Genomic DNA, 14,723 nt, shown 5'->3' with positions numbered 1-14,723 from the left:
GTCTCCAGATAGAAACCTAAGATCAAAAAAAAAAAAAAAAAAAAGATAAAAAAAATAAAAAATAAAAAAAATAATAAAAAAAAGAAACCTAAGATCAAATAGATGATACTCTACCTCTCGTCACCCCAGTACACTACATATTGGTTTGGGTAAAGCTGTAGATTTCATACTTTATTAAAATTATCAAATTGAGTAAATTAAAGGTACCTTTGGAAGATAGAGGAATCAGAGTTCTAATCAAATTGTAGTTTTAGAAGAGCTCAAACTTCAAAATGAATTGGATTTTGAAACCAGTTTTACTGAATCCCCAGTATATTATTCACAATTATATTGTATATTTGGGCAGTTCCAGTAATACTAGTCCTCTCAGAATGTTTTTAAAATATAATTTCTATTTTTCCACCTCACACTTGCTTCTTGAGTTCCTTCTGCCAGAACAAAATATCTGACGTTCCTTCCTCCCCTACAGCCTCATCCAGTTTCCTTGGTCATAATCAAAACTGAGCTCAAAGATGATTCTCTGTACTTAAACTTTCTTAGCTCCACCTCTGTTACATCGTACTATTGCCCTCAGTTTTTTGCTTTCCTTTTCCTTGCAAAAGCATTATACATTCTTGCCTGTGACCCTGTGGTTTTCATTCTCCTTGGGCTTAGCTATTTGCTTTGGGCAGTGGAATATTAGCAGATCTGATGTAAGCCATGTCCTGTCAGATACTTTAAGAGCTACCGCATGGTTGGAATTTGCTCTTTCCCTCTGTATAGTGAAAAATCATGTGTAAACAGGAGATAATCTTTAGAAAATTCTATGGAGCATAGCTGTATTAGGTAATTCTCAGCTACCCATATGCCTGTCAACAAATAAATACCTGTTGATGTAAGCCACTGAAACTTTATATAAAGTTCTTTGTTTCTACAAAAAAAGCTAGCTAATAAAATTGCATGTGGACAGTATTCATTTCATTTACCTCTTAGAACAATCTGTGGGAATGAAATTTAGTATATCCTTTATGATTTACCAATTTTCATCTATTTGTGAATAATATATACTTTTAACCTAAATCCTTTGGGATATGGTTTTGAAGAAAGAGAAAACACTCGTATGTCTGTTATAAGTCACTGATTTATTTACTAAAGATATGAAAATTGATCATATAGGAGGCCTCACTTGGCAGATGCAGAGGTAGTATATCTTTATGAGGCCTTTTCCCATGTCTCTGAATTTCCTATGGAATTTACTACTATGCTAAAGACATTCTATCCACAGGTATGTTATTAGCAAAGTTGATAAAAATATTTTCCCTATGCTATTGCTTTTAGCTCTCAAACTTACATTTCCATTCAAGAAAGATACGCACTATCAAATAAACACTGATATGAAAAATGTTTGATATTGGACTCTTCTCCTTGGGTCAACTTAATATCAGTAAAAGCACATCATTATTCATGAAAAAGAATAAAAGAAAAAATCCGTTTTCTAATGTCCCTGAATATCCCTACCTTTTACTTTTAAATGACCCTAAAAACTGGTATTCCCCAAAAGTCTGTTTCATAAAAACGTTTGACACAACACAATATGTGTTATCTTATCAATTTCTGAATTTATATACTCCTTGAGGAAAAGAATCAAATCTTTTTCTCAGAATATCTATTTAGTGCCTAACTTGTTGTCCCTAAAGCGGCGGATGTTCAGGAAATAAATGTGAAAAAAAAATCATATAATATTAGTTTAATATTGTTTATTTTATATGCATAGTTACTATTTTATAAAAAGGGGAAATAATATTTTCCATGTACCAAACTAAAAGGATGCTTAATAGAACAGATTTTTATATTATGTATATTAGCAAATGCTGTTTGACTAGCCAAAATTATAGAAATTATATAATTATGTCATGATTTTTTTTCAAATAATAACTATTAACTTTTAGAAAATATTCCAATGGGGTATCAACATGGCATGCTAACATGCAACAATTTTGTATAACTACCTATGCAGAAAAGTCTTCAGCAAAGAATACAGTTTTTCAAAGTCAGTAATTGTTGTCCTTAATCATAAACCTCTCTTTCCTAATAGGGATACAGGTCATGAATTGGTTTTGTGGGTGTGAACATATACCCAAAGATTTTCAGGCATAAAAGTCATCAACAGAATGACACATTGGATAAAGGAATATTTCTTTGGAAAACCTGTGTTCTGTATGATGAAATGTGTTAGGTTGGAGTGAAAAAAAAAAAAGTCTTAAAATTTTCATTATGTTAGGATGATAGAAGGGAAAAGAAAGTCTTTCTTATTAGAATAAGAAAAGATGAACTGGATAGTTTTAAAAATAATATAAGAGCTGTTCATATTTTTTAACAAAATGTTGAAGCCAAGAAAAAGAAAAACAATATGAGATTTTCCACAGATAACTCCACTGATACTACTCCTATTAGAGGGGAGTAGTCTGCATATCCCCAGACATTTCTGATTAAATAACCAATAAAAAAAATATTGGTTACTTCTCTGAGGCACTGAAATACTACTAACGCACTGAAAATTAACTCCCCTGTGGCCAGGGTATTTTTTGTTTATTAAAGCTTTATATAAAATATTGCTACCTGGTATTTTATTTATTTATTCATCATTAGAGTCTACTTTATAATTTTTAAATACTAAATATTTTTCTAAAACAGAAATCTGAATTACTATGGCATGTAGCAGAAAGTTTTGTTTATCTGACACTGTAAAAAATATTATTCTATTTTTTAGTTACTTGGGTGTCTTCTTTGGGAAACAAACAAAGAACAGGTATTGGTGAGGATGTGCAGAAAGAGGAACTCCCATCCAAGTACTAACCAGGCCCGACCCTGCTTAGCTTCCAAGATCAGACGAGATCGGGCGTGTTCAGGGCGGTATGGCCGTAGACAGAAAGAGGAACTCTCTTGTACTATTGATGGAATGTAAACTGGTGCAGCCATGCTGGAGAACAGTATGGAGATTCCTCAAAAGTTAAAAATAGAGCTACCCTATGACCCAGCAACTGCACTACTAGGTATTTACACAAAGGATATAAAAATACTGATTTGAAGGGGTGCATGAACCTCATTATTTATAGCAGCATTATCTGCAATAACCAAACTATGGGAGGAGCCCAAATGTCCATTAACTGATGAATGGATAAAGAAGAGGTAATACACACACACACACACACACACACACACACACAGTGGAATATTACTCAGCCATCAAAAGAATTAAGTTTTGGGATGCCTGGGTGGTTCAGCCATTGAGCATCTGCCTTCGGCTCTAGGTGAGACCCCAGAGTCCTGGGATCAAGTCCCGCGTGGGGGTCCCTGCATGGAGCCTGCCTCTTTCTCTGCCTGTGTCTCTGTCTCTCTGTCTCTCTCTTTGTTTCTCATGAATAAATAAATAAAATCTTTAAAAAAATGAAGTCTTCTATTGACAACAATATGGATGGAACTAGAGTGTATTATGCTATGTGAAATAAGGTAGTCATAGAAAGACAAATACCATACAATTTCACTCATATGTGGAATTTATGAAATAGATGAACATTTGGGAGGGGAGATAAAAGAGAGGGAAACAAACCATAGGAGACTCTTAACTTTAGAGAAAAACTGAGGGAGGCTGGAGGGGCATGGGTGGGTGATAGGCTAGATGGGTGATGGGGATAAAGGAGAGCACTTGTTATGTGAAGCACTGGATATTGTATGTAAAGGATTAATCACTGAATTCTAGTCCTGAAACCAGTATTGCACTGTGGGTTAATTAACTAGAATTTAAATAAAAAAATAAAATATATATTATTCTATTTTTTATATGTGGTAGCACTAATTTGCTATATTTATACTCTTTCCAGTCTGCTTACTTATAAACAGATTTACCACTAGATAATAATTAATCTGTTAATAAACAGAATTACATATCTGTTAATATTATTGATAAGCAGCAATTTAGTATAATTTGAAAGGAATACACACTATTGAATATTTAAAAATCTAAGATGAAATCAGCATTATTATTAGAAAGGGAACACATGCCTGAGAACCTGGAGTTAAAGTTGTACATAATCTTTTTTTAAAAAAAGATTTTATTTATTTATTCATGAGAGACACAAAGAGAGAGAGAAAGAGAGAGAGAGAGACGGAGACACAGGCAGAGGGAGAAGCAGGCCCCATGCAGGGAGCCTGACGTGGGACTCGATCCTGGGACCCCAGGGTAACGACCTGAGCCAAAGGCAGAGGCTCAACCACTGAGCCACCCAGGCGTCCCAAAGTTGCAAGTAATCTGATGTATCACTACAAAACATATATGGATACAAGGATACAGATAGATAATTAGGTTGATAGATAATTGCAATTTCTAAAAATAAGTATGAAAAAAATAAAAAAATAAGTATGAAGGATACACTATCTTTACCTTTATCGTTGCTACCATTTCATTACTGTTATGTTGTATTCTCAACAGAAATAGCTTCAAAATACAGACTAACATACTGTGCACTTAAAATTCTTTATACAAATTATTTACATATTTTATACTTCTATATTTGAATTCAAATACAAGGGAATAAAACTGTAAACTTTCACACACCAGTTTAAAAGTGAATTTGGAGCTGAGAACTGGCAAATGTGCCTCTTACATATTAGAAACCCCCATTTGTATTTTACTTGCTTTTTAAAAAATGTATTTTGGCGTGAAACACTTCTTATCAGTAGAGAATTAAAACATTTTAAGATAGTGTGAATTATCACATAAAATGACATTGTCCTCTTTCACAAATCTTTGTTGCTATTTTCATCTTTGTTGTTTTATCGAATAAAACGACTGAAAGCACAAGAAAACAAACAGAACACTCCTCTTTCCCTTTATCTTGTCTGCTAGAGTGCATAACTATCATTTAGAAAAAGTGATCATATTTTAGGTACATATTAAAGGCCGGTACCTCTACTGCATCCAGGATAAAATGGACCTATCACTTGTCTGCTTTGCTCTTTCCTAAAGTGAAAGCTATATCTTACCACTACAATTTCATCACCTTCAGCTTGCATTTAGTTTAATATTCTTGCTAATCATCTGCAAAGCAATATCTGAAGCCTTTTATTCAAAAATATTTGTATATAAGCACATAGAGATGGAACTTAAAAAAAACAGTTAATATCATGAATAATGTTTTCAATTTGTTTTTAAAGGCAACAAACACTTCTCATAATTTGTTTTTTGTTTTGTTTTGTTTTGTTTGTTTGTTTTGAAGGAGAGGAAAAAATCACTCAATGATTTTCAATTTATCCCATGAAACTGAGTGGACTAAATTACAACTTTATTACTTCCCTCAAGTAGTTAATTAAAGTAGGTTACTCACTGACTCATTACAACAAACGGATGCTTTATTTAAAGGTAAATGAGCAAGAACCTCTAAACTACAAAAACTGAAGTTAGCCTAAGGCCTTGGGATGTATTTTGTTTTCTTCTAAGACTCTCAAAAAAGAGTGGTCAAGGGGGATGCCTGGGTGGCTCAGTGGGTTTAGCATCTGCTTTTGGCTCAGGTCATGATCGTCACCCCTCACAAACACAGGTTACTGCTTCGCTGAGCAAGGAGTCAGCTTCTCTCCCTCCTTCTGTCCCTCCCTCAGCTCATGCTCATTCTCTCAAATAAATAAAATCTTGAAAAGAAAAGAATGGGAAAGATAAGACATTTTAGAAAAAATAGATAATAACTTACACTAGATTACTACAAATATGCTCGTTTCACCAAAAGACAAGAATTAGGTACTCTGGCTTTATCTGATTCAGATGCAGCAGGTCTGATTTGTTGTTGGTGGCGATTGTGTGAAGGTGGGGAGATTGGGGGGGTATGAATATTCTAAAATTTAAATCAAAGCTGCCACAATTCAAGGAAAAATTGTATTTTCTAGGACCCTCTCTCACTTATATTAGAAGCCAGGATAGAGATATATTTATTAAAATAATTCCTCAGAGTATAAAAAGAACAACAACAAAAGAACAGTGACAAAGAATAGATGTTTAATTCTTTTTTTTTTAAGATTTTATTTATTTATTCATAAGAGACACAGACAGAGAGAGGCAGAGACCCAGGCAGAGGGAGAAGCAGGCTTCATGCAGGGAGCCCGATGTGGGACTCGATCCCGGGTCTCCAGGATCAGGCCCTGGGCTGAAGGTGGTGCTAAACCGCTGCGCCACCCGGGCCGCCCTAGATGTTTAATTCTCACTTATGGAAGATTTATACTCAGTGTTCCTTATTGATGAGGTGGCTCTCCTACTCTGAAAAGTAGTGATTCTGGGATTAAGGCCACTGCTATCTTGTAGCCTCATTGTCTTCAACACCTGAATGTCAAAATCTCAGTAAGCAAATAAAAGGAGGAAAGACAACATAGGATTTTAAGTAGGAGATGTTTTTTAAAGACCAAGGCTAGAAATGATGCGCTCTATTCACATTTTATTGGCTAGAACTCAAATATATGCTTCCAGGGGATTATAGAGGAGATTGGGAAATGTAGCTGTGTGCTAAGGAAGAGCAAGAAATGGACTTCTAAATTATTCTCTGTAGGGTCTTGTGTTGGTTGAGGTCCTCAAAGATAACATTTACAAAGTAAAAAACTGGGGCACCTGAGTGGCACAGTCGGTTAAGCATCTCACTCTTGGTTTTGGCTTAGGTCATGATCTCAGGGTTGTGAGATGAAGCCCCACGTTGGGCTCTGTAGTCAACGTGGAGTCTGCTTAAGAATCGCTCTCTCTTCCTCTGTCTTTCCTCCCCGCTCTCTCTCTCTCTCTAAGATAGATCTTTTAAAAAATTAAAAACAAAGAGTAAAAGTCTGGGGGTGCCTGGGCAGCTCAGTCGGTGGAACATTGGACACTTGGATTCAGCTCAGATCGTGATCTCAGAGCCGTGGGTTCAAGCCCTATGTGGTGCTTTGAGCTCAGTGGGGAGTCTGCTTGGGATTCCCTCCCTGGCCCTCTCCCTCTAAACCTCCCCTAACTGGTGTGTGTGTGTGTGTGTGTGTGTGTGTGCATGTGCACGTCTCTATCTAAAAAATAAATAAATCTGTAACAAAGAAAAGTAAAAGTCTGATTACTAATTGCTCAATTATTTCTGTTTCTTAAGAAAATACATTTAATGAATAAAACATTATTTGACATTTTATTTACCACTAATAAACTATACTTATGTTTAATATGTATTAAGCCAAAGTATACTCACTGACTTTCTCTCTCATTATGACTTTTGCTGCTGTTTTCATAAGGTGAGAAATAAATGAATAGCTGAGTGCTTCTATATGGTTTACTACGTTCCAGACACTATTCTTAGTGTTTTTTGGCACTTAGCTAATTTAACACTCATGACAATCCTTTGATGTAGGGTCTATGCTCATCACATACAGACGTGGCAACAAGCCCAGACGAGTTAAATAGCATCTAACAAGTGGAAGATCTGAAATTTTGAAGCAAGGATGTTTTGTTCCCGAGTCTATACATTTCACAACCTTAGTTCAGGGAATCAGCATCTTTCTTTTTCCTTTTCTCATTCCAACTTCCAAGGTTAGAAGTCATACATGGAATATTATGGGACATTCCTTTCAAACAGGAGACCTGTGAATCTTTTAACGACTACATTAGCCTCAAACACCACCTCTTGTTGAACATCCTGCAAGTGAAAATCCTTATAGGCGATTTATAGATTGTTTCCTTATGTATTTGTAGAACTAAATGCAAACCGTATCTTAAGATTACAATTTGACTTCATTACACAGCAGCATTTTGTCATATTTTAGAAGATAATAGATCATCCCGGCTAAGAGAATCCAGGAAGTTTTACAAACTTAAACAACGTGAGCAAAGGTTGTGACACCATATAGCAAAGCTGGCCTCGGTCTGTGGCCCAAGGAACCCACGTTGACTCATACCCAGGGCCTTAGTCCTATCATCTCTCCTATTGTCAGGAAAGGACATTTTGGAAGAAATAGAGATGATTACCAATTTCTGTTTTCGGAAATCACAGAGGGATGTCTGTCAAGCTGCTTGTCTCCTAAGAAAGAAATACATTTTCTGGAGTGTTTTGATTCAGGCTCTGGTGAGTTTTCTGTGATTTACCTTGACACATTCATTTCCGTAGCATGGTAGGTATATATACATGTGCATGATCTTTCCTTCTTTTTTTTCAATATGTCGGTATATATATGGTAGGTTTTTCAATATGTCAGTGGCAGAGCTAATTATTTGTGAAGTTATCAATTTAAGGACTGGTCGTAGGTGTAAAGAAGATCTGCCTAAAGTTTCTGAAGGCATGTTTAGTTTGAATATTAGATTTAGCAATAAATTCTTTCAAAAATCAAATTTATTATTTACCCACATCTGTTTTGAAGCTCCCTCATAGCCTACCATTAATAATAAACAATAACAATAAAAATAACAATTAAAACGATACATGTATAACTGTTGAGCTATTAACATGTGTCATGCAGTATGTTGTGCAATTTAAAAATATAGATCTGTGTGATTTTATTTTTTAAGGATTTTATTTATTTATTTATTTATGAGACACACAGAAAGAGGTAGAGACACAAGCAGAGGGAGAAGCAGGCTGCCTGCGGGGAGCCCGACAGGGGACTCGATCCCAGGACCCCAGGATCATGACCTGAGCCAAAGGCAGATGCTCATCTGCTGAATCACCCAGGCTGTCATGATCTGTATAATTTTAGGATGGCTGGAATCAATTTGATAGAAAGTAGGCATTTCCTTGCTTTACTTTGGAACAGAGACCAATGTTTCCACATAAAAACTCAACGAAAGAAAAGTAATGTTAGAACAAGATGGACTAAACTGTTGAAAAGTCAGAAATTTTCTTAGCTGAGAAATAAGTAAATCTTTTTCTTTTAGGCATTAAAGGTGAAAATTGTCCTTGCTCTGCATAACAGCTGCTTGAAAAGGACTTAAAACTAATTTTCACTTCAAAAAAAAGTTAAAATTTCCCCATATTTTGTACTTTGACCATCATCATCTCTTTCTGAATAGCAACCCACCTGATTTTTTAAGTTAATGGCAACACATATATGTTGCCATAACACATATATGGCAACACATACAAACACACACACACACATATATATCATACATATATATATATTCTGATAGTCACAATTATAGATTGTGATCATTTTGAGTGTAAATTTTCCCTGTATCTTCTCCCTCTTATTATTTCAAAGTTGATGTATGTTGCAATAACTGATAAACATGTATATTAGAATTATGTGTAAAATAAGAGAAAAGAAGGATATGAAATGGAATCTCAGAAATTCTTTCCTGATTATTTCCTATAAGCAGTTATCAGACAGGCTTTTGTCTACTTAATTTTCTTATCTGGAAAAATTCAATTTCTTCCAGGTGCAGGCATTTAACATAAATGAAGGAAGCAATCTTCAGCCAAACAAAGGATTTCTGCTATAATTATAACAAATAGCAGTGCCTAACTATACTGCCTTTTAAAATCTTTTTTGGCTTTTAAAATAACCAAACATCTTGCATCAACAAGTCATATGTGGTCAATAATTTGTAACGTTGGGACAGATATTTTGTTGTAGTTTCAGTTTGTGACATGAATTATAGTAAATGAAGTTGCCATAGGCCATCTTCCAATGAAGATGCTTAGAAGATGCACTCTGTAGCCAAGTTCATTGGTTCAAGATACACCATTTGCTTTTTGTTCAGCAAATTTATTGACCTCTCTCTCAGCCTGTTATTGTGAGGACTGGTTTATCACATATGAAGTACTACTTATGACAGTACACAGAACAACATAGCCCTAGAGGGAGTAGTACTTATTGAAAAGATATGCAATTATTTTCACTAATATAACCTTTATAACAAATTTTTAAGATTTATTAATTCATGAGAGATAGAGAGAGGTGGAGACACAGGCAGAGGGAGAAGCAGGCTCTATGTCGGGAGCCCCATGTGGGATTCGATCCCAGGACTCAAGGATCATGACCTGAGTCAAAGGCAGATGCTCAACCGTTGAGCCCCTCAGGCATCCCCATTTATAAAAATTATATTTCTCTCTGGATTCTTACTTTCAAAGCAAGAAAAAAAGCTTTGTGCGGTTGTTCTCTGTTTCTTGTTTATCTGTTATGAGCACTTTCAAAATATTTACACCTGCTACTGAGGACATTAGTGGTAATGAGCAAATTTTGAAGGAACAAATTTCTAGGCTGTTGGTTTAACTGTAGGTATCATAAACGTGATTCTCAAATACCATCAGACAAAGTTGTAAAAACATTTTTTTCTATACGAAAGCCTGAAGAAGGGGTAGCAAGAGATATTACTGATTACGATGTGTATACTTGTAGATGCCCTTGTCTAATGTGTGCATGTGTTCCTGTCATTGTGACTGACTTGGCAAAAATTATGGTTTGATGGGTTATTCAAAGGACAGAAAAAAAGGTAGATCTTTACTTTCATAATAATCCTTAAATACACCTCATCATCTTGCATATATTTTTAAAAGATTTTATTTGTTTATTCAAGAGAAACACAGAGAGGCTGAGCCATAGGCAGAGGGAGAAGCTCCCATGGGGAGCCCGATGCGGAACTCAATCCCAGGACCTTGGGATCATGTCTTGAGCCAAAGGCAGACCCTCAACCACTGAGCCACCCAGGTGCCCCTCATCTTGCATATTTATTTGTTAAATCATAAGAAGTAAGAAAACATCAATATTATACACAACTTTGAAAAGAAGCATATTTTATTTAAAAATATGCAAAATATTTTATTCAACCCCATTCACTGTTATTTTAGGCCCAAATAAACTTGCACAAATAATAGAACTAATGGTTCATAGTGAAAATCTGAGAATGTCTCCTAGTGTGTGTGATGAATTCAAATCATTTAATTTTAAACATGAGAGAAGATATTTTTATGAGTTAGTGAGAAAGGAAGTGCTGCAAGACTTACTCCAAACAATACTGTCCTCATACATTTTCAGTATTTAGTCATAATGAGACCATTTCTATGGAAATGAGACTATCACTTAGTAGTTTTTTGCAATTGATTCATTCATAATAGTTCTTTGAGATCAGTGATATATTTTAAAGCAACTTCCCAGGAACTTCCTTTGTCATAAGAACTAAAGACAGCAAAGAAGTACTTTACAGAGATATAATTCGCCATGTTCACAAACCACATTTATATTTCCAGATCAAGTTAGTAAATTTAAAGATGAAATTTTATACAAATATTATAAGAATTAATAATAGTGGGCACCTCCTAGACTTATGTTTCTAACATACCCATATATATATATATATATATATAGTGTACTCTATATGGTCAGGATGTCAAAATCAGAGCAGTAACATATGGATGATTTTCATCAACTGCCTATTACGGTTGTAGAGATTCATTTAGGAACAAATAGACAAGCAGATTCTTTTAAATTATCATTTTGTTTGTGTGTTTCTGTATTAGCTCAGTGAATGTTTAATAAAATGGCTTTTAATCTTGTAGAATTGGACTTGAATTTGACTTCATAACCTCTTCACAGGAAAATATGAAATGTTATTTTATTAACATTTGTTTCACATGTAAAACGTGGTTGATAACACTTACTCCATGTGTTTATTTTTAGAAATACATGCCTGAGAATTTAAAGAATAGTAAGGAGTTCAAAGTACAAACCATAAGGCTTAGAATATATTAAGTGCTAAAGAATAATAATTACTATTAATATTTACCTAAAGTGTATTAACATGGTAGGTATATTTCTGCTTTCAGTCCAGAAAAATATAAAAATAAGAAAATTATCACTTAATTCAAATTGTTACTTTGTTCTAGAATAAATTTTCAATAAGCAAAAATATGAATCATCAATCCTCTTAATAAAAATAAATGATTTCAGGAAACATGTTATCAAAATTAATTATTTAGCAAGATCTTGGAAAAGATCTCTTAATGTGCACCAATATATTTTCAACATCTTATTATCCATGTCTTCTAGTCATCCATTATATGTTCTTTAGGCATAGAAAGATGGATTTTAATGACCACACAGATCATCTGTCTCTCATAGCATTTGAGTTAAAAAAAAATACTCAGTTTATATTAATACTCTGTATCAGTTTGTTAAGATGAACTGTATATTCATTAAAACTGTTTATTCCTCATTACACTGAATCATTAATGCAACTGCCTTGTATACAAGTATATCTTTACCTTTCTATAACAGAATTAGAATGTATATAAAACAAAGATAGAGCTTAGTTGTGTGAATTTGGGCTTTTTGACCTCAGCACTAAGGACATTTTATTATTATTATTATTATTATTATTATTATTATTACTATCATTTGGAAGTTGTTCCTTGCATTGTAAAATGAATAGCCACATCCCTGGCTTGTACCTGGTAGATGTCCTTTGCATTCCCACACCCCTCTTGTCTCAGGTGTCGCAATCATAAACATCTCCAGATATTTCCAAATGTCCTTGGAGGCCAAAACCACCCTTGGTTGAGAACAAGTAGTTGGAATTAAGATTTCATATAGGCAATAGATTGCAGTAGGTAATAAGTCCCATTTAATATGTAGGTTCCTATTCACCTCCATTTTTTCTCCTTGCAATTTATTTGATAAAGAAATCAGTGGTTTATCTCACAGTGTTTTCCACAGTCTGAATTTTTGTGGATGGTCTCCTTGTGGTATAATTGAACACATTTTTTTTTTTCCCTCTTCTATTTCCTACAAATGGGTAGTTAGACCTAGAGATGCTTGATAAGATTCTGGTTCAATTTTTTAGCAAGAGTACTTCAGAGTTCTTGTTGTGTACTTCCAACAGGAGGCACATAATGTCAGGTTATTTTGACATTTATGATATTAGATCACTGCCCAGAACTAGGATTTTATCCAAGGTTGCCAAATTAGGATATTTTAATGTGATCATTCATTTAAAAAATGTATGACCTTGATTTATGATACTATAAGAATAAATTTCTCTCATCAACAATATGGTCACCTCAGTTAAGTTATGGTTAATATAAAATATACACATGAAATTCTGGATTTTTACTCTTTATTTAATTATTTCCAAAATATTAGTTTGCTAGGATCCTTCAAAATTGACCAGTGATTTTTTTTTCTTGTTTCAAATTGTTTTTTTGAACTCAAAGATTTAATATATCTTAATCCACTAGTTATTATTCTTACTGATGTTCATGATTTCTATTTCTGACCAAGGAGGGCTTTTTCACAGTAATAGCTGCAACTTTTGAATGCTTTGTGCTCTGGCTACATTTTTACACTACATGTGAACTAGATTCTTGCACTATATGTAAAGTTATATGATATTTGAAGACAGATTCTATCTAATGAAAGATATATATCCTAAACCCTAGGGCAACTACTACAAGTGGTAAGAGAGTGCAGTCATATTATATATTTCTACTACTTCCTACAAACCATTCTCAGTCCATTCTACCTACCTAATGACATAGTTGCTATTAAGCAGCCTTTTTTTTTTTTTTTAAGATTTTATTTACTCATGAGAGACACGGAGAGAGAGAAAGGCAGAGATATAGGTAGAGGGGGAAGCAGGCTCCATGCTGGGAGCCTGAATTGGGACTCGATTCCGGGACCCTGGGGTCACGCCATGGGCCAAAGGCAGGTGCTCAACTGCTGAGCCACCCAGGCATCCCGCAGCCTTTTCCATATAGTTATCCTCCTTGGTTTTGATAGTCATTTCCTCTCCTTGCCCCTTTTTCACATTTAGAAACAGTCCTTCCATTAAATTCTTCTCCTAGTAACCACTGTAAATATATTCTTGTAATCAGGATATCAAATGATTCAAGGATAATGATGGTAGTTGTTTGGGGAGGAAGGTGGTCAAGTAAATTTTGTGATGGAGAAAACAAATTAGAAAAATTAAAAGCTAAACAGGTAAGAAAAATCAAAATTCTCAAAGAAACAGAAAAGATGTAATAGGAAGAGAAGAAAAAGAAAGGATAAATATTAATTACAAAACAAAATAAATAGATTGAAATAGAATAAAGATAAAAGAAAAATGAAAGGGGAATTAAGAAACAATGTAAAATAAGCACAAAAATCATGCCAATAATTTTAAATATTTAACATATTCTTGATACAAAATAGAATTGTTAGAGCTATCAAACAGAATTAGATTTTTTTCTATGCAATAGGAAACAGAGAAGGGCTAAACTAACAATCCAGGTAAGTGAGTTACAGAACAACAACAACAACAACAAATACATGGACAATAAAAAGGAAATATACAGCAAAATATAAAACTAAACAGGAGTAATTAAGCCCAGAGAAAAGCTATAAAGTTATAGAGGCCACAAATTACTAAGTAAAAGAAACTAACCTAAAAAGGCTACATGTTATATGATACTATCTATAAGACATTCTGGAAGATAAAACTAGAAGGGTAGTAAACAGAACAACTGTTTGTTACAAAGGTTTTAGGAGTGAAGAAAGATTGAACATATGACTCACAAAGGATGTTTAAGGACAGCAAACTATCCTGAATGATAATATACTTGTGGATACATGACATTCCACATTTGTCAAGACCCACAGAACCATAACATAAAGGGTGAACCTTAATGTATGCAATTTAAAAAATCATTTAAGATGTCAAGGAATACCAGAATGGAATGCAGACCATGACAAACTAATCTAACTGTATTATAAATCCATACACC

Source organism: Canis lupus, chromosome 36 (genome assembly GCF_048164855.1).
Source record: "Canis lupus baileyi chromosome 36, mCanLup2.hap1, whole genome shotgun sequence".
Lineage (NCBI taxonomy): Eukaryota > Metazoa > Chordata > Mammalia > Carnivora > Canidae > Canis > Canis lupus.
This window is presented reverse-complemented; position numbering follows the sequence as displayed.